Genomic DNA, 24,052 nt, shown 5'->3' on the forward strand with positions numbered 1-24,052 from the left:
GTGCTCTACACCAAAACGCCCAGAGTGGGAGGGCATTTTGTTAACCAGCATTGTTGCAATGTTTGTAAAGAAGATGTTTAATAGTGGAGGATATTAATGACACGATCGTTCACTTTATGGTACAAGCACCAAATTTGGTACACAAGTGCTTCATAACCTACTCTCTCAGAAAAGTACGTTGTCCACTTGAAAAAACTAAATCGCCACCATTTTTCAAGATGGCCGCCAAATGAAAAGGGCCTTTTGTGGCGGTTCTGGACAACCGTGGGTCCGGACGACTCGAGACCGGGCACTGCACTCCCTGTGGGTGTGTGGAACGTGTGTGTCGAATTTGAAGTCAGTGGGGCGAACGGTTCTCGGGTTATGTGGATTACAGATGTACAGACACACACACACAGACTTGAATATATGTCAATGGGCAATGCCCATTGGGTTTTTTTTTAGATGATGGGTAAGAAGAGAGAGATGTGATGTCAGGTGGTGTGGGCTAAGAAGTGGTCAGGGCTATATGAGATGTACAGTAAGTGCAAAGAGAGATGGTGAGGGAGGGAGAAAATTATTTGTACCAATTGACCAGACAGTAGACAGTAGTGTAACAGGTTAAGGTGAGTATAGAGATGGAAATGTTCTAGCAAGAGAAGCCAATGTATTGAGAATATGGGACATAGTATGGGTCAGGAAATATTTGTGACAGAAGGCTACCAGTGAGAGGGAAGATGTATACGATGGTAGTGAGACCAGCCATGCCGTACGGTTGGAAACGGTGGCACTGATGAAAAGGAGGCACAGCTGGAGGTGGCAGAATTAAGGATGCTATGGTTCTCATTAGGAGTGAAAAGGAAGGACATTATCAGAAATTACTGAATTAGAGGATCAGCCCAGGTTAGAAGGTTTGGGGATAAAGCAAGAGAGGTGAGGTTGAGATGGTTTAGACATGTGAAAAGGAGGGATGAGGGTACATTGGGAGAAGGATGCTGAAGATGTAGCTGCCAGGTAAGAGGATGGCCAAAGACGAGGTTTAAGGATGCTGTGAGAGATGACATGAAGGTGGCAGGTCACAGAGGAAGATGCAGAAAACAAAACCAAATGGGGTCCATGTGTGGTCCAGCCCTATGGAATGTAAAATGCAAGCATGTGCTAATGAAAAGTATTTAAAATATATAGTTTTGATGCTCATCCTAGATCCTACTACTATAGGGGATGCAAAGCAATATGTCCTTTTATCCGTCCGACTTCTCCTACCAAATCACTCCGTTAGCACACATCTCTCTATGCACAAAAAATGATGCATGCCACAGAAATCCATCTGCACTACATTGCATCCATGTCATTACTGTACAAATATTGCTTTTGTATGACATACTGTTATTGCACAACATTTCACTGTGACACAAATTACATTACAATTTCCACATTGACCGACCCCTCCCCTTTTCCCTGCACGTGCACACACACACACACACACACACGGTACACTATAGTATGTTACAGTACAGTATGGTAAAGTACAGTACGGTACAGTAACGTGCGGTACGGCATGGTACAGTATGATACCATAAAGTATGGTACAGTACAGTATGATGCCGTACAGTACGGTACGGTACAGTACAGTACAGTACGGTACAGTATGGTACCATGCAGTATGGTACAGTACAGTATGGTACAGTATGGTACAGTATGATACCATACAGTAAGGTACAGTATGGTACATTACAGTACGGTACAGTATGGTACAGTATGATACCATACAGTAAGGTACAGTATGGTACAGTACAGTATGGTACAGTACGGTACAGTATGGTACCATGCAGTACAGTACGGTACAGTACAGTACAGTATGGTACAGTATGGTGTCCTACAGTACCGTACAGTATTATACAGTAGTATGGTACAGTACATCACAAAGGTATAGCCAAATATATGCTGAAATGCAAAACCAGTCTAATTTTGGTGGCCATCTTGAAATATCACCGCCATATTGGATTTTTGGATGGCTCGGTTTAAAAAGTTAAAGAGTTGACCAAAGGAATGTTCACGGCAAATGTCACGCTTGTATCACCAAGCGAACAACCGTTCCAATGATCTGCTAATTGCACAATTTCTGTGTGTGTGTACGTCTGTAATCCACGTAACTCGAGAACCGTTCGCCCCACCGACTTCAAATTCGACACACACGTTCCACACACCAACAGGGAGTGCAGTGCCCGGTCTCGAGTCGGTCGGACCCACGGTTGTCCAGAACCGCCACAAAAGGCCTTTTTCATTTGGCGGCCATCTTGAAAAATGGTGTCCATTTTGTTTTTTCAAGTGGACAATGTACTTTTCTGAGACAGTAGGTTCCGAAGCACTCGTGTGCCAATTTTGGTGCTTGTACCATAAAGTGAACGATTCTCATGAAATATTGACTTAATATCCTCCACTATAAGTGGTTGGCTACATCAAGCTTGTCAGTGATGAGGGTGTTATTCGATTTGATGTTTATGTTAGTAAACCTGGTTTTTAGTTTCTGACCACAGCCTAGTTGGTTGTTTAGTAGCCTAGCTTCCAGAGCTCCCGAGGATTGTTTTTGTTTTCCTCAGCTTTATCATTGATACATTTGGGTTTTTAGGATGACCCGTTTGGGTGACATTTCTTCTTTTCGTTTTATGGGTATAGAACAAGTTCGCCTGCCCAAAAGAGGCAGTATGCATGACCTGTTACTCAAACAACGTGAAGCATATTGGACCACCCCCCAGCGCTATTTACTAATACGTCATATATATAAGTTCTTTAATTCAGAACTTCTTGCCTCGTTGAGTGAATTTGGTTTGTGTATGTATATATATATTGTATTTTTCCACTCTGTATGTCATGAGAGCAGGACCTAGTGACTTTTGTCTCTTATTGTTGACTATGTTGATTTCCTAATGTATTTGTACAACCATTAGTCTTTACATCTTTTCTCGTATAATGTAAAAGTTATTTGGGGTTCTTGTGCCTTTAAATGATGTCAGCAAATTGAGGATCATCACAAGCTGTACCTCTTCCTCTAATTAGACTCTGTCTATTGTGATTGGTTGATTATTTTTAAAACGTTTGTATATAAGTAACTCTGTTAAAATGATGTGTTATGCCTGAGAAAGGTAACACATTTGTGTAGCAAGCTTCTTGGATCTGGCAGCATCAGGTTATGAGAAAGGTCCGGAGGGACCGGAACGTTGCTTCATTAAATAAGACAATACTCTTGTGCCAAGCAGATACACAGTGTGCGGGTGTACGTACCTTATTGCTTTCAAGGACCCCAAGTTTGACATGCATTACGGACCCCCATTTAATGGAATTTCTATCTCTGGGACCCCCAATTTATATTGTAAAATCGATGTTAATTTAACTCTGACAGTGTACAAATGGAACCATGTCCCGTTAGTGGGTCCATTTGGTTCCATGTGTACACTATCAGAGTTACAGATGGGTGGGGGGCTTTTATTTTGTATTTAATTTGAATTATGAATTGAATCTCACTCCAATTCAAGTGAGATTTGAGTTTAGTTATTGTATCTAGTTGTATTATGGTTAAAACATTGAGAGCTTCTGCTCTGTCTGCACTGCAAACAAGACCTGCTGTGTTGTGGGGTAGCTGCATGTGGAAAGCCTGATCCAGTCTACAGCCCGCCATGGACAGTGACTATGCCCTCCTCTCAGGCCTGCCAAAGAAGTCAACGGACAAACTCCAACTTGTTCAAAATGCGGCTGCTAGAGTTCTAACTAGCTCTAAAATGAGAGAACACATCACCCCAGTTCTATCATCACTGCATTGGCTCCCAGTGGTTTTTAGAATTGATTTTAAAATTATTTTACTTGTTTTTAAATCCCTAAATGGTCTTGCACCTCCGTACCTCCATGACTGCCTAACTAGATATGTCCCTAACCGCCCCCTCAGGTCCTCCAATGCTGGCCTACTTGAAGTGCCTAAAAGAATGTGCACAAAAAAATATGGCGAGGCAGCTTTTTGCTTCTACGGCCCAACAGCTTGGAATAAACTTCCATTCGAGCTCAGACACGCACCCTCTGTAGACATTTTTTAATCTCAACTCAAGACCTCTTCACTCTTGCTTTTAGTTGAGTTTTACTATGCACGTTCCTACCCTGCCCTGACTGATTTGCTGCATGAGGTGTTTTTATTTGTTTTTATTTATTTTATGTTCTTATATTCAATTTTGTTCTTTGCCATTGTTCTATCATTTTAACTACTTGTGTTTTATTGCATTCTATTTTTGTGTCCTGCCCTGTGAAGCACTTTGAGCTGCATTTATGTATGAAAGGTGCTATACAAATAAAGTTTATTATTATTATCCGAGGGGGGCCCTGAAATACAAAGGAACGTGATTAATATCTCATTTACTGGTATGTAGGCCTACAACACGCACACACACACACACACACACACACACACACTGCATTTAGTGTCTTGCTCAAGGACACAGAATGGGAGACCTTCCATTTCCCAGGTGGCCTACTCTACCGAGCTCCTGAGCCACTGCCGCCCAAAAACATTAATGATGATTTGATAATTTTGTATAGCCTACATAATGTCCTGTAATTTGATCATGCAACACAACAAGCAGAGTTGCCGAAATATTAATATTACATTACATTACATTTATAGTTTCATATTGATTGATATTTGATATTTTCGCCTGGCCAACTTGTATAATTACTGCATACGCTACTGGCGTGTCACTACAATGTTTTAATAGCATGTTAGTAACCAGTGTTGGGGAGTATTAAGCTACATGTAGCTGAGCTACGTAGCTGAGCTACATTTTGCTGTAGCTTGTGGTATTTTAGCTACATTCATATTTGTGTACCTCGTCAAGTAGCTCAGCTACCTTTTGGGTCATTTTTTGTAGCTTAGCTACTGAAGTTACAAGCTACAATTTTGGGCAATAACATGAAAGAAATATATAAATTTTGACCATTGGTTGCTGTGTTAATTCTTGTACTAGAACCCCCTTTGAAAAATCAAGGACTGTTCCTTTTTCTGATTGCTTTGAGGGCATATCAGCACTTGACAGCTGCCTCTAATTGGCCTCTGATTGGCCCTGGTATCACAGGGTGGGAGGGGTCTCCCAGGGGGGAGCAGGGGGAGGAGGGGTCTCCCAGAGGGGAGCAGGGGGAGGAGGGGTCTTCCCGAGGGGAGCAGGGTGGGAGGGGTCTCCCAGAGGGGAGCAGGGTGGGAGGGGTCTCCCAGAGGGGAGCAGGGGGAGGAGGGGTCTCCCAGAGGGGAGCAGGGGGAGGAGGGGTCTTCCTGAGGGGAGCAGGGTGGGAGGGGTCTCCCAGAGGGGAGCAGGGGGAGGAGGGGTCTCCCAGAGGGGAGCAGGGGGAGGAGGGGTCTTCCCGAGGGGAGCAGGGTGGGAGGGGTCTCCCAGAGGGGAGGAGGGGTCTCCCAGAGGGGAGGGGTCTCCCAGAGGGGAGGAGGGGTCTCCCGCATGTACATTCTCAATTTAACGCTGAAAAATAAAAAGTAGCTGAGCTACTTTGAGCTACTTTTTCCATGTAGCTGTAGCTTTACAAGCTACATCTCTCCGGTGGTAGCTATGTAGCTTGATCAAGCTACTGCCATGGTGAGCTACTTGTAGCTTTACAAGCTACGCTTTCAAAGTAACTTGCCCAACACTGTTAGTAACAGCACGTCCCTAGCAGGACTTTTACATTCTTGTTGTGTTCATATAGTTTTAACCCATTTTGGGCGGGAACCCCTTTTGGTGTTTTAAGCATTATGTTGTACTTTAGCTTTTGAAAAATAGAGCTTGTAGGTCTGCTATTTTTGAAAAATCATGAAAATGTGGCCCAAATGTTTGAATATATTCTTTCAGAGTGAACGTTTTTTAACTAAAATCTTTGCTTCTGGGGGGTCCCTGGAACAACATATTTTCAGATGGGGGTCGGCGGCCAATTACACATACTGGCGAGACCCACATAGTGGTGGTTATAAGACCTCCACGTGGTGCATGATTGCTTGTCAGGCAGACAGGGGTGTCGTCGGACTGGCTCACAGGAGAGTCGGCGTCTGGTTGGTGGCTGACCATTCATATACTACTGGGGCCCCCCCAGTGACTGATCATTATGGCGCAGAATGTCCTCTCCTCCCCTCTCTAGAACAGCTAGTACAAAAATGCAAAAATCACGAAATGAGGGGCGCCCACTGTATTTATATCGGCCACATGTCATCCTACTGTCATTTAGTACCCTAAACAAACATTAAAGTAGGTCCATACACACCTTTCGGGTGGTCAAACTTTGGTAAACTTTTAGTATGTTATTAAGGACACCTAATACTACAAAAGAAAGTTGAGAAACCTTTTGTTACAATTTTTTGGGGTCAAACCATATTCTTACCCGCCTAGGCATAGTCTTTACAGTCTTAACAGTGAGAAAAAAAGTACCAGTATTATGTGCAACATTATCAGATTTTGTTTTCTTTTAAATTTCCTGTTAATTTCACACACTGCTTTGCTATTGATGCATTTGACCCATTGAAACTGTGTTCTAAGAGCATCACCCATTGAGTATCTACAAGCTGTTGACTGCCCTCTCACCAAGGCTGACCGTTTTCCTCTGGTGTTCAGAGTTTACACCATGTCTAGCACCATTTGAAATCGGTTACAATGTAGAGGGACTATCTGCCTATATGCACTATCGTCACGAAATGCAGAGGTTGGAAAACATGAAGATATCTTTTTTTTTTTTCTTTTTTTTTTTCTCTAGCAGCCAGCTGCCTATTGTGCTCCTTGCAAACACCACTAGATGGCAGGGGCTTGCTGTTTTCAAACTGCTGCAGTGTTGGTAGTCAAGTAAAATACTAGCCTGAAAACCAGACAAATGTGCAAACCGTTTGTTGTGACATCCCTGCCCCAGGGTACTGGCCCCCCCAGGGACGTCTTGTCATGTCACAGCCCTGTGACATTGATTGATTGAAAATGTTATGAACAGTTTGCAGAATGGGTACAGTTCAATACAACATCTGCTAAGAGGATAAAACCATAGACAGTAAGGATAAAACCATAAAAAGCACCATTACATAGCTTTTTCAGAAAACTGTCATTTTCAAACAGACATTTTGTAATACTATGAGCTGACCACAAGGTGTCACTAGTGGACTGTTGTAGAGTTAGCCTACAATTGGATTACAATGGATATATTTCTTTTTTCAGAGTGTTTTAAACTCAAATCTTTGCTTCTGGGGAGGTCCCTGGAACAACCTATTTGGTTTGTATTTGTATTGTATTGTATTTGTATTTACATATACGGTAATTCTGGGGCTCCTTGACATGAAATAGTTTGAGAACCACTGATATAGAAAGATAGGTTTTCAGAAAACTGTCATGATTTAGAAGACATTTTGTAGAATCTGTCTCGGTCGGAATGGGTTAAACCACAGTTGTTGGCCGCCGACTCTGACCGCCCCCCTGAAAGGTTGCTTGGAATTGTTGGAAATTCGAAAATATAACGTACACAATCTGTTTCCTGCCGATAATTGCGTTTTGTGATTGACAACTTGTTTACAATTGTTTTGGAAACTTTTTATTGAATAAATGGCATTTTTCTAATACAACCTTACTTTTTCATTGCCTAATAATATAACATACTCTTACCAGCTTGTCAAAACAATGCCATTTACTGCTTTTTATATAGAAATATAATGTATATTGTGCAGAATTGAGCTTGGTGGAAAGAACGTATCAACGACAACATCTCCCCCGCTGATGCTGAAAAACAAATAAGATTTAAAAAGGCTCATAATGTGTCTGTGTGTGTGTGTGTGTGTGTGTGTGTGTGTGTGTGTGTGTGTGTGTGTGCGTGTGTGCGTGTGTGTGTTTTACCTTCCCCTGAAGCGTCTCCTGAAGCGTCTCCTGAACGCATCTCTTGAACGCTGACTTGTGTCTCCGCCTCCAACACCACCACCGTGCCCAGAGGAGCGATTTCAGTGGCTGGACATGTACAGGTACGAAAATGAAATTATGTAAGATACATTATCACTGGTCCCTGGTACAACATATTTCCAGATGGGGGGTCATGGAAGCAACAAACTCAGATGTGGTTGAAAGTTGGTGGGAGTAAGCTAACTCAGATTGCCTAAAATGGAGGCAGTGATGACGTTTAAATTCATTAGTTCATCTATTTGGGGTTGTCTTGGTTCTGTATATCCATCTACCAAATGAACAGTAAAATACTTGTCTTTAACCTGTACATTTATATTTAACCTGTACCAGGACCCCTGAGCTGAATGACACCCAGGTGTTTATTCAAGTGAACTAACTAACTAAGGCAGCAATCTTCTGACAGAGCACCTTATTGACTTAACCACAGTGTAAATAAAAAGTACCAGTATTATGTGCAACATTATCAGATTTTGTTTTCTTTTAAGTTTCCTGTTAATTTCACACACTGCTTTGATATTGATGCATTTGACCCATTGAAACTGGAAAGCATCTGGTCATTTAAGATTTCAGCTTTATAGCTAATTATATAGGATTTAGAACAGGGGTTCTCAAAAATAACAGATATACAAGCTTGCAGCACCCTATTGAATCTACGAGCTTGTAGGTCTGCTATTTTTGAAAAATCGAAGAACGACTTGACATAGAAACATAGCTTTTTCAGGAAACTGTCATTTTCAAACAGACATTTTTAGAATCTGATCTCAGGTCAGAATGGGGTGGTTTAATCACCTACAGTACCAGTGTTTCAATACATAGCCTACTTTGTAATACTATGAGCTGACCACAAGGTGTCACTAGTGGACTGGTGTAGAGTTAGCCTGTCTCTTCCTCAACACAATTACAGTTGGATTACAAATACAATGGATATATTTCTTTTTTCAGAGTGTTTTAAACTCAAATCTTTGCTTCTGGGGAGGTCCCTGGAACAACCTATTTTGAGATCCAATTACATATACGGTAATTCTGGGGCTCCTTGACATGAAATAGTTTGAGAACCACTGATATAGAAAGATAGGTTTTCAGAAAACTGTCATGATTTAGAAGACATTTTGTAGAATCTGTCTCGGTCGAAATGGGTTAAACCACAGTTGTTGTTACTCATTTATAAGTATGCATTAGAATTATTCAGTATGTTTCATTTCATCAAGAAAACAGTTTGGTGTTGGATTTCAGTGTAGTTTTTTCACACCTCCAGCGCTTCTTGGAGCTATATGTGTGAACATTTGGACTCCTGCATGGTACCTAGACCCAATGTATGACCTAGTCTAGTGATCTATGGTCAGGCTATAGTACTACATGTATAAACTGCCACGCAAATGTAGGCTACATTACCGGTATGTACTATTCATGCAAGCAGTGTGGGACACGACCAGACAAACGGGAACGTACAGTATATTCATGTAAAACATTGTAATCTTAACATCACAGCAATAGCAGAAAAAACACTTGTTTAAAATTCAAAAAAATAACTTAGTAACACAATAGCATAATAACACTAATGAACCATAAGAAAATCACCACAAATTAAATGTTACATCCAACGGTCCTATGGGTTTAGTGAATAGTGCATGACATTATGGAGTATTAAAACATTGATGCATTAACCAAACCTGTCCCTTATTTCCCATCTCCTGCACTCTACATACTGACGTCACGCAGTAAAGTGACAATCCACTATAGCCTGTGCGACGAATCACCATAAACAAGTTTGATTTTTCTAACAGTATTCATTCTTCACAATACTTTACATTCTGCTGACATGGAACAGAACAACTAACGTTGTTAATTTGGGTGAGTAGTATCTCGTGAGACACTATGTGTAGTGTAGTGTAGGAGTAGAATGAGGTTCTTTAACCTGGAGGACCTGGAGGCGTGATCAATGCCATTTGGCTATTCTGAGTGGCCAAAGAGCATTGATAACGCCTCCAGGTCTTTAGTTTACTCAAGTTAGGGAATAAGACCTGGTCCTTAAGACACGCAAAATACAGCCCTGGGAGTCAAAGTACTAGGCGCATAACACTTGTGACATACAAACAATGATCTGACAAAGGAAATGAAAAACCAGGGGAGTGTAAATACACAAAGACACAGTATCATCATCATTCTGATACGGTTGGGGCTTTTGTTTCCTTTATTTAATATATTATTCATTTTATTCCAGAATTGTTTGGGATTATTAAAGTCACTCGTCAAACAGTTTTTAAAGTAATCTGCTTCGGCGTTTCTTGTATTTGTTTTGCATGCGTTTCTTAAATGTTTATAAATAATCCAATCAGCAGGGTCATTTGTCGAGCGGCACTTTCGCCAAGCCTTATCTCTTTGTTTAAAGAGGCGTATGAGCTCACCACTGATCCAGGGCAAATGTCTGCCTTTTACTTTAATAGTTATCAACGGGGCATGCCTGTCAATAACATCAATCAGTTCGGTGTAAAATAAATTCCAGGCATCCTCTACAGATGGTATCAGTTGGAATCTGTTCCAGTTTATATTGATCACGTCACGAGTGAAAAGAGTTTATATTTTTGTGTTTTCGCACTTTAATAAATCTTGGTGGAAGGCTGGGAAGTTTAATCTTCCAAATGCAGGAGATGATGAAATGGTCACTAAAACAGTCCGGCAATACTCCGGATGACACAATCCTGTCGGGATGAGTGACAAGGATCCAGATCCAATAGAGACTTCATTTTATGTACCGGGTCGGTTCTGGTGGGCTCTTTTATAAGTTGAGTGAAGTTTGCGCTGCTAATGAGGTTACGTTCTTTGGAACAGGACCGGTCTGTCCAGTTCCTGTTAAAACCACCACAGATAATGGCCTCATTTGAGTGATCCAGGGACTTAATGGTGGACAAAATGCAGTTAATAGATTCTGCAGGGGCATTCGGAGGCCTATAGATGTTTCCTATAATCAAATGTTTATTCTCATGGAAACGTATTTTAATAAATAAGGATTAAAAATGCAAAGGATTCTCCTTCGGTGTAACAATCTCGGAGGCCAGATTTGAGGAAACATATGTAGCCACTCCTCCTCCTGCCCCTGTTCCCCTATCAGCTCTATATAAGGAATAATTGTCCAGATGAATAGCATTGCCAGGGATCTTACTAGTTAGCCATGTTTCCGAAATTGTGATTACATTAGGTTTGTTATAGACCACCCAGGCTTTTAATAAATTAATTTGAAGGAATATAGACTTCTGATATTCACATGTATAACATGTAGACCTTTCATTAATTATACACAAGTAAGTAAAGTGCTACATGGGTGTGCATCATGAGTATAAATAGATGGAAGAAACACTGCTCTCACCAGGTGTAGCACCAGACACCAGATTATTGAGCTGCACTGGTTCCGCAGGCTCCACCGGGGCAAACGGTGGTGCCGCAGGCTCCGCTTGTGGCTTGAATGGTCTTCCTAAAGGCCTCACCGTGGGCTGTTGGGCCTCCTCCTCACGGAAGACACGGTCTGGGGCGCCAACCCATACTGCTCCCGGGTGCCGTCGACATTCCGGCTGTCACCCGGCCGTCTCTCCGGTGGTCACCAGACTATACCCGGTTGTCACATAGTCTATCTATTCCTATGAGTCACTATAAATAGAACACAAGTAATAAATAAAAATCACACCCGTGTGAAGTGAGGGGCGCTATTATCATCGTACATCATCATGCATCATCTCATACTGGCCAATGAGAATGCCTGTTGCCACAAATTTATGTCATATTTAGCAGACATTTGACCTAATTTCTCCAATCATTGTCGATTGTCAAATATGAGACACACGTGTGGGAACAAGATTATGTAATTTTTTCCCTTCATTGTCAATGGCATTTAATGTTTGTGTTGCGGACATTTGACCTAATTTCTCCTTTCATTGTCAATGGCAAATATAGAGACGTGTGGGGACAAAAGCTGTATATATGACGTCTACATATGACGTAAATGTTCCCTTCTTTGTTAACGGCATTTAATGTTTGTGTTGCCATACATTTACGTCATATTTGGCAGACATTTGACCTAATTTCTCATTTCATTGTCAATGTCAAATATTGAGACGTGTGGCGACAAAAGCTGTATATATGACGTCTACATATGACGTAAATGTTCCCTTCATTGTCAATGGCATTTAATGTTTGTGTTGCGGACATTTTGTGGGGACAAAAGCTGTATATAGGAGGTTCAGTGCCCCTCAAAAATCACACACGTGTGAATTGAGGGGCACTCTTATCATACGTCATCATATATTATTTCATTCCAGCCAATCACAATTTGCATCCTCACCTTCGTCTTCAATGTTTGTGTTTACACAATGTTTGTGTTTACACAATGTTTGTGTTTACTGTTTACACAATGTTTGTGTTTACACACACCCTCAAAGCTGGACACACCTGTGTGAAGTGACGGGCGCTCTTATCATACATCATCATACACAATCTCATTCTGGCCAATCACAATTTGCATCCTCACTTTTGTCGTCAATGATTGTGTTTACACAATTTTGTGTTGCGTGTCATAAAAAACGGTAGCAAAACAATGTATTTACACAAACACTCACAGCTGGCAATTCATTGTCAATGGCATTCAATGTTTGTGTTAGCCTCAAAGCCGATTCATCCGCTGTAGTGCCGAAATGATTTTGGCTCGTCAGAAATTTTCAGTAACACAGAAGAGCCGACTTTAGGACGGTACCCGCCCCCCCGAACCTCAAATGACGTCACATTGTAGGCTCTACAGAGCCGAACCGACTTTTAGGAGTATGCCTTATCATCATACATCATCATATTCTGTGGATGATTATGAAATATGATATTAAAAAAATGGATTGAGCAAATCATTAAAAAAAAATCAACTAGAGATGTAAAGGTCAGAGGTCTTTTGACGAATAAGCGTGAGCTTCAGTTCCTGAGGGATCCTCACAACCCTCTATCATATTGCAGAATTTTGTGAAAAACTGGATAGCTTAAAACTGTTAGTGATCAAGTCCCGACTTACGTCCCAGTAGCTACCCTCAATCAGTCCCACTAGGGACACACAATCCGTTGGAACTACTCCAGAACTGCTCTGCCAGGGCTGGGAGGTACACTTCTGGCAAAAGGAGGGACTGGGCTCTGTGGGTTGTCTCCTGTCCGGGCTCCTCCTACGTCTCACCAGGTCCACTCCTGCTCTCACCAGGAGTAGAGCGAGGACCTGTGCGTTGCACCAGAGTCCCAGCACCAGACAGTTCATTCAGGAGTGGTGGGCAATGGTTCCGCAGGGTCCGCTTGCTGCTTGCATGGCCCTCCCAAAGGCCTCACCGAGGGTTGTTGGGCTTCCTCCTCACGGAGGACACAGGCTGGGGCGCTAACCCATACTGCTCACCCGGGTGTCGTCTACATTCCGGCTGTCACCCGTCTCTCCGGTGGTCACCAGACTATACCTGGTTGTCACATAGTCTATTCCTATGAGTCACTATAAATAGAAGAACTATAACAAAAAACATTGCATGGATGCACCTGGGACGTATCCCAAGTGATGTATATATATATAGGCATTATTAATTGCACATATTTACATTGTATTATTTTATGTGTCACATATATCTTTATTTCATAATTACGTTAAAAAAAAAACATTTACATAAAAGATATGTGGTTTCTTATTTGTGTAGTTCTATTTTCTCTTTAATTATAATTGTATTCTAATTAGCATTTTCTGCCATTATTGTTAATCACTGTCAACCAAACGACTTCAATTCCCATCTGCACTGGGGGGTTGTGTTACTGTTGTATTGTGGGATGTTGTTGTTATTAGGCTTTATGGGTATTTCTGGTACTACACGTGGAGAAGACGGTGGTCGGTGTGTGAGTCAGTAATTATTAGTTAAGTAGGCCTAAGTTTAAAACATTTACATGTGTATATATTTATATAATTTATATTAAATAGGCCTATACTCTGTAAGTCTTCATCATGAAGGACCAGGTAAAGGAGGAAGACATTTCAAAATGCAGTAATTGCTCTGTGAAGATCCCCAAAAGGAAAAAAAAAGGCTACAACAGGCATAGACTAGGAGGCCTTGCAAGTCCATTAACATGCAGCCTGTTTTTATTTCAGAATATTGACAGAGATGGTTTTATTTGTTTTAAGTGTCACAACCAATTAAAAAAAAAACTTAAAAAATGGACGCACTGGTAAGAGGACCGTGGGCAAAACAAATGCTGATTGAGACTCCAGCCACGTCCACAATCTTGACCCCCAGACGAAGACCAACAAAGACGCCACCCTAGACCCCCACAATGATGGCAACCCAAACCCCAGTCCAGACCCCCACTATGAAAACAAAGACCCCACCTATGACCCCCACCATGATGGCAACCCAAACCCCAGTCCAGACCCCCACCATGAAAACAAAGGGGCGAACTATCCCTTTAAGAAAGATATTGATGAAATGTGTACATATGATTGTACTTTGGAGATTTACATTTGTATATGCGTTGTGACACATTGTGAGCTTGTAGATCGTCTATTTTCAAATGATTTCGTGCACATTTTGAACTTGTGAAATGGGACCTTATGCAATAGTACTGTTACTTTTAGTACTTTTAAGTAAATTTTGATGCAGACACTTTTGTACTTTTACTGGAGTACAATAAATAGAGGACTTCTGCTTGTAACGGCGTACAGCTACATTGCAGTATTGATACTATTACTGAAGTAAAACATACTTTTTCCAGCACTGCCCCAAATGTTTAAAGTTTAAATTCACATTCAGGTGTATCAATAATTGTATATGTGTTGTATTGGTCATTTAGGTCTTATATATTATGGCCACGTTCTGACCAGCTGGTGCATGAACCAGTGTTGTTTCCGTCGACTAAAACTAAACTTTTACTGACGAAAACTAAGCCTAATGACTAAAACTGAGACTAAATATGTTGACAATTTCGTCAACAAATAAAAGCTATAGACTAAAATGTTATGAAGGGACTAGTGGACAAGAGATCCAGTAATAAATAAAAGACTAGTCATTTTACACTTGCACAGCGTGACGCGTTGTGAGCTTGTAGATCTGCTGTTTTCAGCAAGTGTAAAATATAGACTAATCTAAAACTAGACTAACACTAAAACATTTAAGGTGATATGTGCACATTGGCCATAGAAAGTGTGTGTGCATAGACACGAGACCAATACAGTAAATAAAGTGCTTATCATAAGGTTATCTCCTTGGTCTACCCACAGCAGCATTTATTGTGCAAATAGAGACAGGGACAAAGGAATGTTTGTGCCTGTTTTTTGTGGCACAATATGGGGCTCGAAGGCGAAGGCCGGATGGGAGAAGGATGTACTCTCCGTGTAGAGGGTGAGCAGCATCAGATCGGATACACAGGGCTTTGTTAAGCACCTGTTTCTTAAAGATATGGTCTAGGCTGTTCATCTGTGAGCCAATTATTTTAGAGGCCACTTTTACAATTTTCCCTAGGGAATTCTTATACCAACAGATAATCGAGAAAGAAGTAACGGACTCGATGTAGGCACTGTAAAACAGTTTTATCAGAGTCTTGTCGACATTGAACTTAGCCAATTTCCTTAGATAGTACAGGCGTTGTTGACCTTTTTTATACATCACATCAGTATTTAGGTCGAATTTCAGCTTGTCATCAATAATTGTGCCTAGATATTTGTAGCTGGTTACAATATCTACTGTCTGTCCATTGACAAACACTCTTCTGGGGGGATTGTGGGGAGCGTCTAAAATCTATGCATATAGCTCTTTTGTTTTAGAGACATTAAGCTGCAAGAAGGCAGTCACACCAGGATAGAAAGTCGTCTACCACTTGCCCGTGACGTCAGCGTACTTAATGATTAATCTGTTGTGGAAATGGCTAACACAATCGTTGGTATAAAGAATGTAAAGAAAGGCAGATAAAACACAACCCTTGGGCGAGCCAGTAGAAGATGTCAGGAAGCTATATCTCGTTAACCCTTACACGTTGAGATCTGTTAGTTAGGAAGTCAAGAATCCAGCCCGCCAGACAAGGATCTACACCAAAGGAGTTAACCAGTTTATCAACCAAGACATGGGGCTGTATGGTATTAAATGCTGAGGGAAAATCAATAAAGAGCAGCCTGGCATGGGTTTTACTACCTTCAAGGTGTTTGTGCAGGAGATTAAGTAAGGTGGAAAGTGCATCTTGAACGCCCCTTCCAGATGATGTACGATGATAAGACCGCCCCTCACTTCACACAGGTGTGATTTTTTTGTTAAACATCTGCATTGAAGAGGTATACACAAATAACGTTTTGCCTGTTATCTCTCCTAATGGTATATCAACATCAATACAGCACGGAATTGTGGACAAAATCTAATGCCACGACAACAAATATTCTTTAGTTTTGGACTTTGGTTCTGAGAGGCTAAATGTCATCAAACGGTGGTTCCGTGGCTCAAATGGGTCTAGAGGCTAAATGTCATCAAATGGTGGTTCCGTGGCTCAAATGGGTCTGAGAGGCTAAATGTCATCAAATGGTGGTCCGTGGCTCAAATGGGTCTGAGAGGCTAAATGTCATCAAATGGTGGTTCCGTAGCTCAAATGTGTCTGAGAGGCTAAATGTCATCAAATGGTGGTTCCGTGGCTCAAATGGGTCTGAGAGGCTAAATGTCATCAAATGGTGGTTCTGTGGCTCAAATGGGTCTGAGAGGCTCAAGGTTTATTAAACTACGGTGACGTCCAGTTGATTCTCCTCATAGAGATCATGATGACACCAGGGAGGTGATACAGTATCACTCAAGGTTTATTAAACTATTATGGGATGTTGGCGTCACAACAGATGAAGGAAGAAAGACAAAGACGTAATAAAAACAAGATGCTGTTCGACAACGTAGATAAGACGTATCCTTCAAGTCCGGGGAGAGGGGGGGGGGGGGGGGTTGCACGTCCGCACGAGGACACAACGTGCACGTGGCAAGACATGTGCCACGTGCCTGTGGCCGTTGTCTGTGAATGGTAACTTTTAGATTTTAACCCATTTAGGCCTGACATCAAGATTATTTGAAAAAGAAGCTTCTAAATCGATAGTTTTTGGAACTACCTACATGTTTCTTTATCAGTGGTGCTCAATGGTTCAGGTCAAGGACCCCAGAAATGATATGTAATTGGCCGCCGACCCCTATTTGAAAAACATGTTGTTCCAGGGACACCCCCTCCCCCGGAAGCAAAGATTTGAGTTAAAAACGTTTCAGGCACATTTTCACAATTAAAAAAATAAATGGCAGATCTACAAGCTCGTAGCTTATGTTATACTTTATAGCCATTGAAAAATAGCAGATCTACAACTGGAGCAGCGACTGTGTGCTCTTTGTGACCTGGGAGTTGTAGAGGATGAGTTTCATTTTGTTTTCTACTGTCCACTATACCATGATTTAAGAACCGTTTTATTTGAAAAAATTCAGGATAAGAACCCAGATCTGTTTTGGATGTCTGAGTGTTTTATGTTAAATTGGTTGTTCAGTAATGAAGTTTTTGTTTTTGGAAAATTCATAGAGAAGGCATGGCAGTTACGTTGGAGAACGATGTATCCATGAGTAACTGCCTATTTGTGTATATGTATTATTATATATGTACAGTTTTGTGAGTGTCTTGTAAGCCCGTGCGGGCTGGGCATCTTATGATGTAGGACACTTTAATAAAAACTCTATCTATCTATCTATCTATCTACAGGCTCATACGAGCTTGTAGATCTGCTATTTATTTATTTATTTATTTTTATTGTGAAAAATGTGGCGCAAATCTTTGAATATATATTTTATCAGAGCGAACGTTTTTAACTCAAATCTTCTGAGGCGTTCCTGGAACAACATATTTTCAGATGGGGGTCGGTGGCCATGCAATTATACATTTTATTTTTACATACATTTTTGGGGGTCCTTGACATGAAATATTGAGCACCACTGATACAGAAACATGAGGTATTTCAGAAAACTGTCAGGATTTAGAAAACATTTTTTAAATGTCGACGTCAGGCCTAAATGGGAAAGGAGCAGAAAGCACTCAGTTGAGTAGTTCAAAGTAATAAAGTGACGCCACGGTTCAGGTACATATAGTCCATAGAACAGATACAGTCCATAGAACAGATACAGTCCATAGAGCAGGGCAGTTTCTGTGAGTGGGCCTTCTTGAATCCGGACTGGTTGGGATTCAGCAGGTTGTTCTGTGAGAGATGGAGAGAGAGCTGGTTGGAGACGACACGTTCAATGGTTTTAGAAATAAATGAAAGGAGTGATACCGGTATCACCGGTATAACAGAATACAGCACTCACGTTGTATCCACTATAGGATGCTTGTTATTTTTTTCAGTTTCCCCCAGCAGCAACATTTTATAACATTATGCGCAGTGTGCACTGCACACAGAATGATCTGTGTGTGTGTGTGTGTGTGTGTGTGTGTGTGTGTGTGTGCAAGCTTGTAGATCCAAGCTTAACACTGGTGCTCCACAGGGAACCATCTTATCCCCCTTCCTTTTCTCCTTATACACAAATGAATTCCAGTTAGACCAGGATATGTTTCGTTTTTAAATGGTGCATTTATATAGCGCCTTTAACCAAGGCACTTTACATTATAGATTGTGCATTACATTCACCCATTCACACACCTTTACATAGATTGTGCATTACATTCACCCATTCACACACACACAGATTCACACACCTTTACATAGATTGTGCATTGCATTCACCCATTCACACACAGTCACACACTTTACATAGATTGTGCATCACACACACACACACACACACACACACACACACACACACACACACACACACACACACACACACACACACACACACACACACACACACACACACACACACACACACACACATTCACACACCTTTACATAGATTGTGCATTACATTCACCCATTCACACACCTTTACATAGATTGTGCATTACATTAGCCCATTCACACACCTTTACATAGACTGTGCATTACATTAACCCATTTACACATACAGTCACACACCTTTACATAGATTGTGCATTACATTCACTCATTCACACACCTTTACATAGATTGTGCATTACATTCACCATTCATGCACACAGTCACACACCTTTACATAGCTTGTGCATTACATTCACCCATTCATACACCTTTACATATACTGTGCATTACATTCACCCATTCACACACCTTTACATAGATTGTGCAATACATTCACCAATTCACGCACACAGTCACACACCTTTACATAGATTTTTCACCCATTCACACACACATTCACACACCTTTACATAGATTGTGCATTACATTCACCCATTCACGCACACAGTCACACACCTTTACATAGATTGTGCATTACATTCACCCATTCACACAAACATTCATACACCGATGGCAGCAGAAAACCATGCAAGGCACCAACCAGCACATCAGGAGCAACTAGAAAAAGTGCCCTTCTGGGCACAGGTCTCCACCAGGATGAGCAGATGTGAAGAATTCCAGGCAAAGGTTTTTCCTTGGCCTCTAGGGAGTTAGAGGTAAAAACACTTTCCGGCCAGTTATAGCGCCACCTTGAGGCTGAGTTGAAATTGTTCATGTGGCATTTCGTCCTCGGCCTAGTGGGAATGTGGGTGCACAATTTCACGGAAATCACGCGATGTGTTCATGATTTGCAGCATTTTGTTTGAAACTGAGCACTCCTGTGAACTTTGGAAGCCAATCTTAACCAATCGGGATGGAGTGTGAGAAATCTGAAAGACCGGTTTCGTTGAATGGCTCTAGAGAGACTGTGTACCAATTTGCGTGATGTTTGGACAAAATCTGTAGGTGTACTGTGCAAAAACTTGTTTTGCACAAAGCGGCCTCTTGGTGGCGCTATAACAGGCCGTTCTGGAAAGTTTGGGGCAGAGGTTCATCGTTGGCATCCAGGGAGTGTGTGTGCAAAATTTGGCATCGACCGGGTTAACGGTGGCCGAGATTAGCTGCTCACCGACACACGGACGGACACACGGACGGACGGACGGAGTGCAAAAAATACTCTCCCCCCATGCCTTTGGCCTGGTGGAGACAATTAGGGGTTCAGTGTCTTGCTCAAGGACACTTCGACACTAACTCTGGGGGTGCCCGGGTTCGAACTTGCAACCTTGCGGTTACCATCCAGCCACTCTACCCCTGAGCCACAGACCGCCCCTGTTTGTTTTAGTATGGGGATAATATGGCCTTGGTTGCCTTACTGAAAAAGGGGAACACAGAGGAAGCATACAGAGTATGTGTCAGCTCAGAACTGGTGTGATAAAAGCTCCTTAGGGATCAAAGGGACTCATTCATGAAAAAGAACCTGCAGTAGGATTAGTGGACAAATAGAGGAGGTAGTAGACAATTTTCAATACTTAGGCACATATATTGACAGCAAACTCCTACCTACTATGCAAGCTCAACTCCTTTAGAGTGTGTGTGTGTGTGTGTGTGTGTGTGTGTGTGTGTGTGTGTGTGTGTGTGTGTGTGTGTGTGTGTGTGTGTGTGTGTGTGTGTGTGTGTGTGTGTGTGTGTGTGTGTGTGTGTGTGTATGTGTGTGTGTGTGTGTGCGTGTGTGTGTGTGTGTGTGTGTGTGTGTGTGTGTGTGTCTACTTTGGAGAACATGGCGTTTTCTGTTATGACCACATGATCGTCATGGCAAGGTCACACTTTTTTGTTTGGTTAAGTGTTCATAAGTCCAATCAGGTTCTGATTTACATTAATCTCAGACGCGTTGAGCCAACAGGACAACAGCTTTGAAGCATTGAGCCAACAGGACAACAGCTTTGAAGCATTGAGCCAACAGGACAACAGCTTTGAAGCGGTGAGTCCATTTTATGTCCACTTAAATGTTATTTTATATAATGTTGTTATGCTTCAGAAAGCCACAGTTGATTGTACATACAGAACACCACCACTACTCTCGTGTCTCAAAGGGCTCCTACCGACGGCTGCAATTCCAAACTGGCCCCCGTAAAGTCTGAATCCCCCCCACCCCTTTTTCCCCTCACTGTATACGTTTCTTTTCCCTTTTTTTAAGGGAAGGGTCTTTAAATGTTGTGATGAATTGAACAAGGTGGACCCTCTTGTAAACAAGTGTAATGCTTAATTGGGTCGTCCACTCACAGTTAACAGTTTTTGTATCGAGTTGTGCTTGAAATGTATACTGTAATTCTGCAAACGTCATCAATACTTAAGTACATCAATACTGTACTTATGTACAATTTTGAGGTATTTGTACTGTCATATTTTATTTTTATTTTTATTAGAAAATGCATTATCCACTTCAACGCTGTACATTTTGGCAATTTGGAAATAGCCAATCTACAAGCTCACAATGCGTCGCGATGCGACGCATTGAGAGCTTGTAGATCGTCTATTTTCAATAGATTTTGTACAAATTTTGAACTTGTGAAGTGGGACATTCTGCAATATGAGTACTTTGTGTACATTTTGATGCTGATACTTTTGTACTTTTACATACGTACATTAAGTACATTTTCAATTCCGTACTTTTACTTGTAACGAAGTAGTTCTAAATTGCAGTATTGGTACTTTTACTTAAGTAAAACTTTTCCCACCTCTGTCCTGCTCTTCATTCCTACTGTCAGCAGATGGAGCTGTGTCTCCTGATCTGCGTGGCCTCCATGTTGGCTCCAGCTGTGCTGGCTGACGACATGTTAGACCTCCCCCCACATGACGGTATGTACACAGGCTTTAATTTAAGGGGATAGTTAAGATTTTTTTAACTTAAGCTGTATGAAATACTTTGGTGGAATATTAAGTAGTTCCGGTCATTTTGTGTGTGTGTGTGTGGGGGGGGGGGGGGGGGGGGGGGGCAACTTTTGTAATTTTTTTATGACTCTATCACACGGAACTATGTTTTTTGTGTCCATATCACTAAGCCCAAAAAATAGTTCCATGTGATAGAGGGGTGTCAAAGTTTAACGAAAGTTGTGCAAATATTTTAGAAATTGGTCAACAATACAAATGGCGTTAGTTTTGACCGGAACTACTTAATATTAATACAGTTGCAACCACTATATTAATGGCAAGTATTTCATACAGCTTCATTTCAAAAGATCTGAACTATCCCTTTAAGGACAACTTCACCAGTTTTCAACATATCTTCATATAATTGGTCCTCACCACTGTCACCAGGGATCACAGGGGTCACGACATGTCCTACAGAGGTCAGGGGTCACCGACATGTCCTACAGAGGTCAGGGGTCACTGACATGTCCTACAGAGGTCAGGGGTCACCGACATGTCCTACATAGAGGTCAGGGGTCACCGACATGTCCTACTTAGAGGGCAGGGGTCACCGACATTTCTTACATAGAGGTCAGGGGTCACTGACATGTCCTACAGAGGTCAGGGGTCACTGACATGTCCTACATAGAGGTCAGGGGTCACTGACATGTCCTACAGAGGTCAGGGGTCACTGACATGTCCTACAGAGGTCAGGGGTCACTGACATGTCCTACAGAGGTCAGGGGTCACCAACATGTCCTACATAGAGGTCAGGGGTCACCAAGTTAACCCATTCTGGGCGGGAACCCCTTTTGGTGTTTTAAGTTATGTTATTCTTTAGCTATTCTTTAGCTATTGAAAAATCTACGAGCTTGTAGTTCTGCTATTTTTGAAACATTGTGAAAATGTGGCGCAAATCTTTATATGTATTCTTTCAGAGAGAACGTTTTTAACTCAAATCTTTGCTTCTGGAGGGGTCCATGGAACAACATATTTTCAGATGGGGGTCGGTGGCCAAATACAGATCATTCTGGGGGTCCTTGACATGAAAAAGGTTGAGCACCACTGACATAGAGAAACACAGGGTTTTTCAGAAGACTGTCATGATTTAGAAGACATTTGGTAGAATCGTCCTCAGGTCGAACAACTCATTAACCATTATTATGTTTTACTTTGGTAACAGTGGACGGTAACTGTTAGATAATTATGTCTTATCTGTTTACAAACTAATGCCCAGTGGTCAATGTCCCATATCCTCCTGAACTTTGGCCCATGCCATATAGATCATTCATATTGTCACCTTATTCTCCCATATCATCATTTTACCCTTAGTCTATACTGCCTGTTTACACAGGGTTGCTCCTCTAATCAATTCATGTCATGTAATCCATGTTTATGGCCAAAATATGTTTTCATCTGTCCCATTTTATATCTTATTCAGTCTCCATGTTGTCTGTCCCCAGTCAAGTTAACTCGCAATGAGAGGTCTACTACATGTCCTTGACCTTGGCCTAGTGAGAAAAGAGATAGCTGCTCACTGGGAGTCAGGGAGTGTTTTTCTCTACCGAAAGTTCACAGTGCAGGGAAAGTTATCAACAAGTTGCCTGGCAACGCCTGCCTAGGTGCTTTCTAGGCTCCAAGCGGCATCAATGTGCGGACCAGAGGAGATTAATTCTACGTCTCATAATCCATTTGCTGGTCCAATGAGTGCTCGACAACCACCGCCAACGCTGGTCTTGTCATCTGACATTGCGGACATGAATCATCTCCAGCCAATGAACTTTATATCAACACATCTGACGTGATCTGCACTATTAATGCTTGGGACATACTGTGAAGAGCTGTTCTGTTCAGTTCAGTTCGGATCCATTTTGGAACCATTTGAATACTCATGTTTTTCTTTGGTAACAGCTCAGTCCTGGTGGGAGTGGTGGAGTCATCTGGTAGACCACGTCAACAGCAATACGGTGAGTCAATAATGCTGCTGTTCAGTTTTTATGAATGACTTCGAGTACCGTGTACAATCATGTAAATTATTATAATAATACTACTACTACTACTACTACTACTAATAGTAATAATAATAATAATAATAATAATAATAATAATAATAATAATAATAATTATTATTATTATTATTATTATTATTATTATTATTATTATTTTGCTGCATTCTGTTGAGCCTTTATAACTCCTATACTCTTCATTCTGTTCTCAGGACGACATCAAGACCCTTGAGGTGAGTCAATAATGCTGCTGTTCAGTTTTTATGAATGACTTTGAGAACCGTGTACAGTCATGTAAATTATTATAATAATAATAATAATAT

At 41.5% G+C, this 24,052-nt stretch overlaps 1 protein-coding gene across 1 annotated transcript in view; it reads left to right on the top strand.

The window, feature by feature from the left end:
- The window catches only part of LOC310868754 (uncharacterized protein), a gene marked incomplete at its 3' end in the record, with an annotated part of 211,800 nt that overhangs the window by 135,839 nt on the left and 51,909 nt on the right, over window positions 1-24,052 (top strand). The window lies entirely within an intron of this gene.

The sequence above is a fragment of the Protomyctophum parallelum genome (assembly GCF_964188405.1).
Source record: "Protomyctophum parallelum genome assembly, chromosome: 13".
NCBI lineage: Eukaryota > Metazoa > Chordata > Actinopteri > Myctophiformes > Myctophidae > Protomyctophum > Protomyctophum parallelum.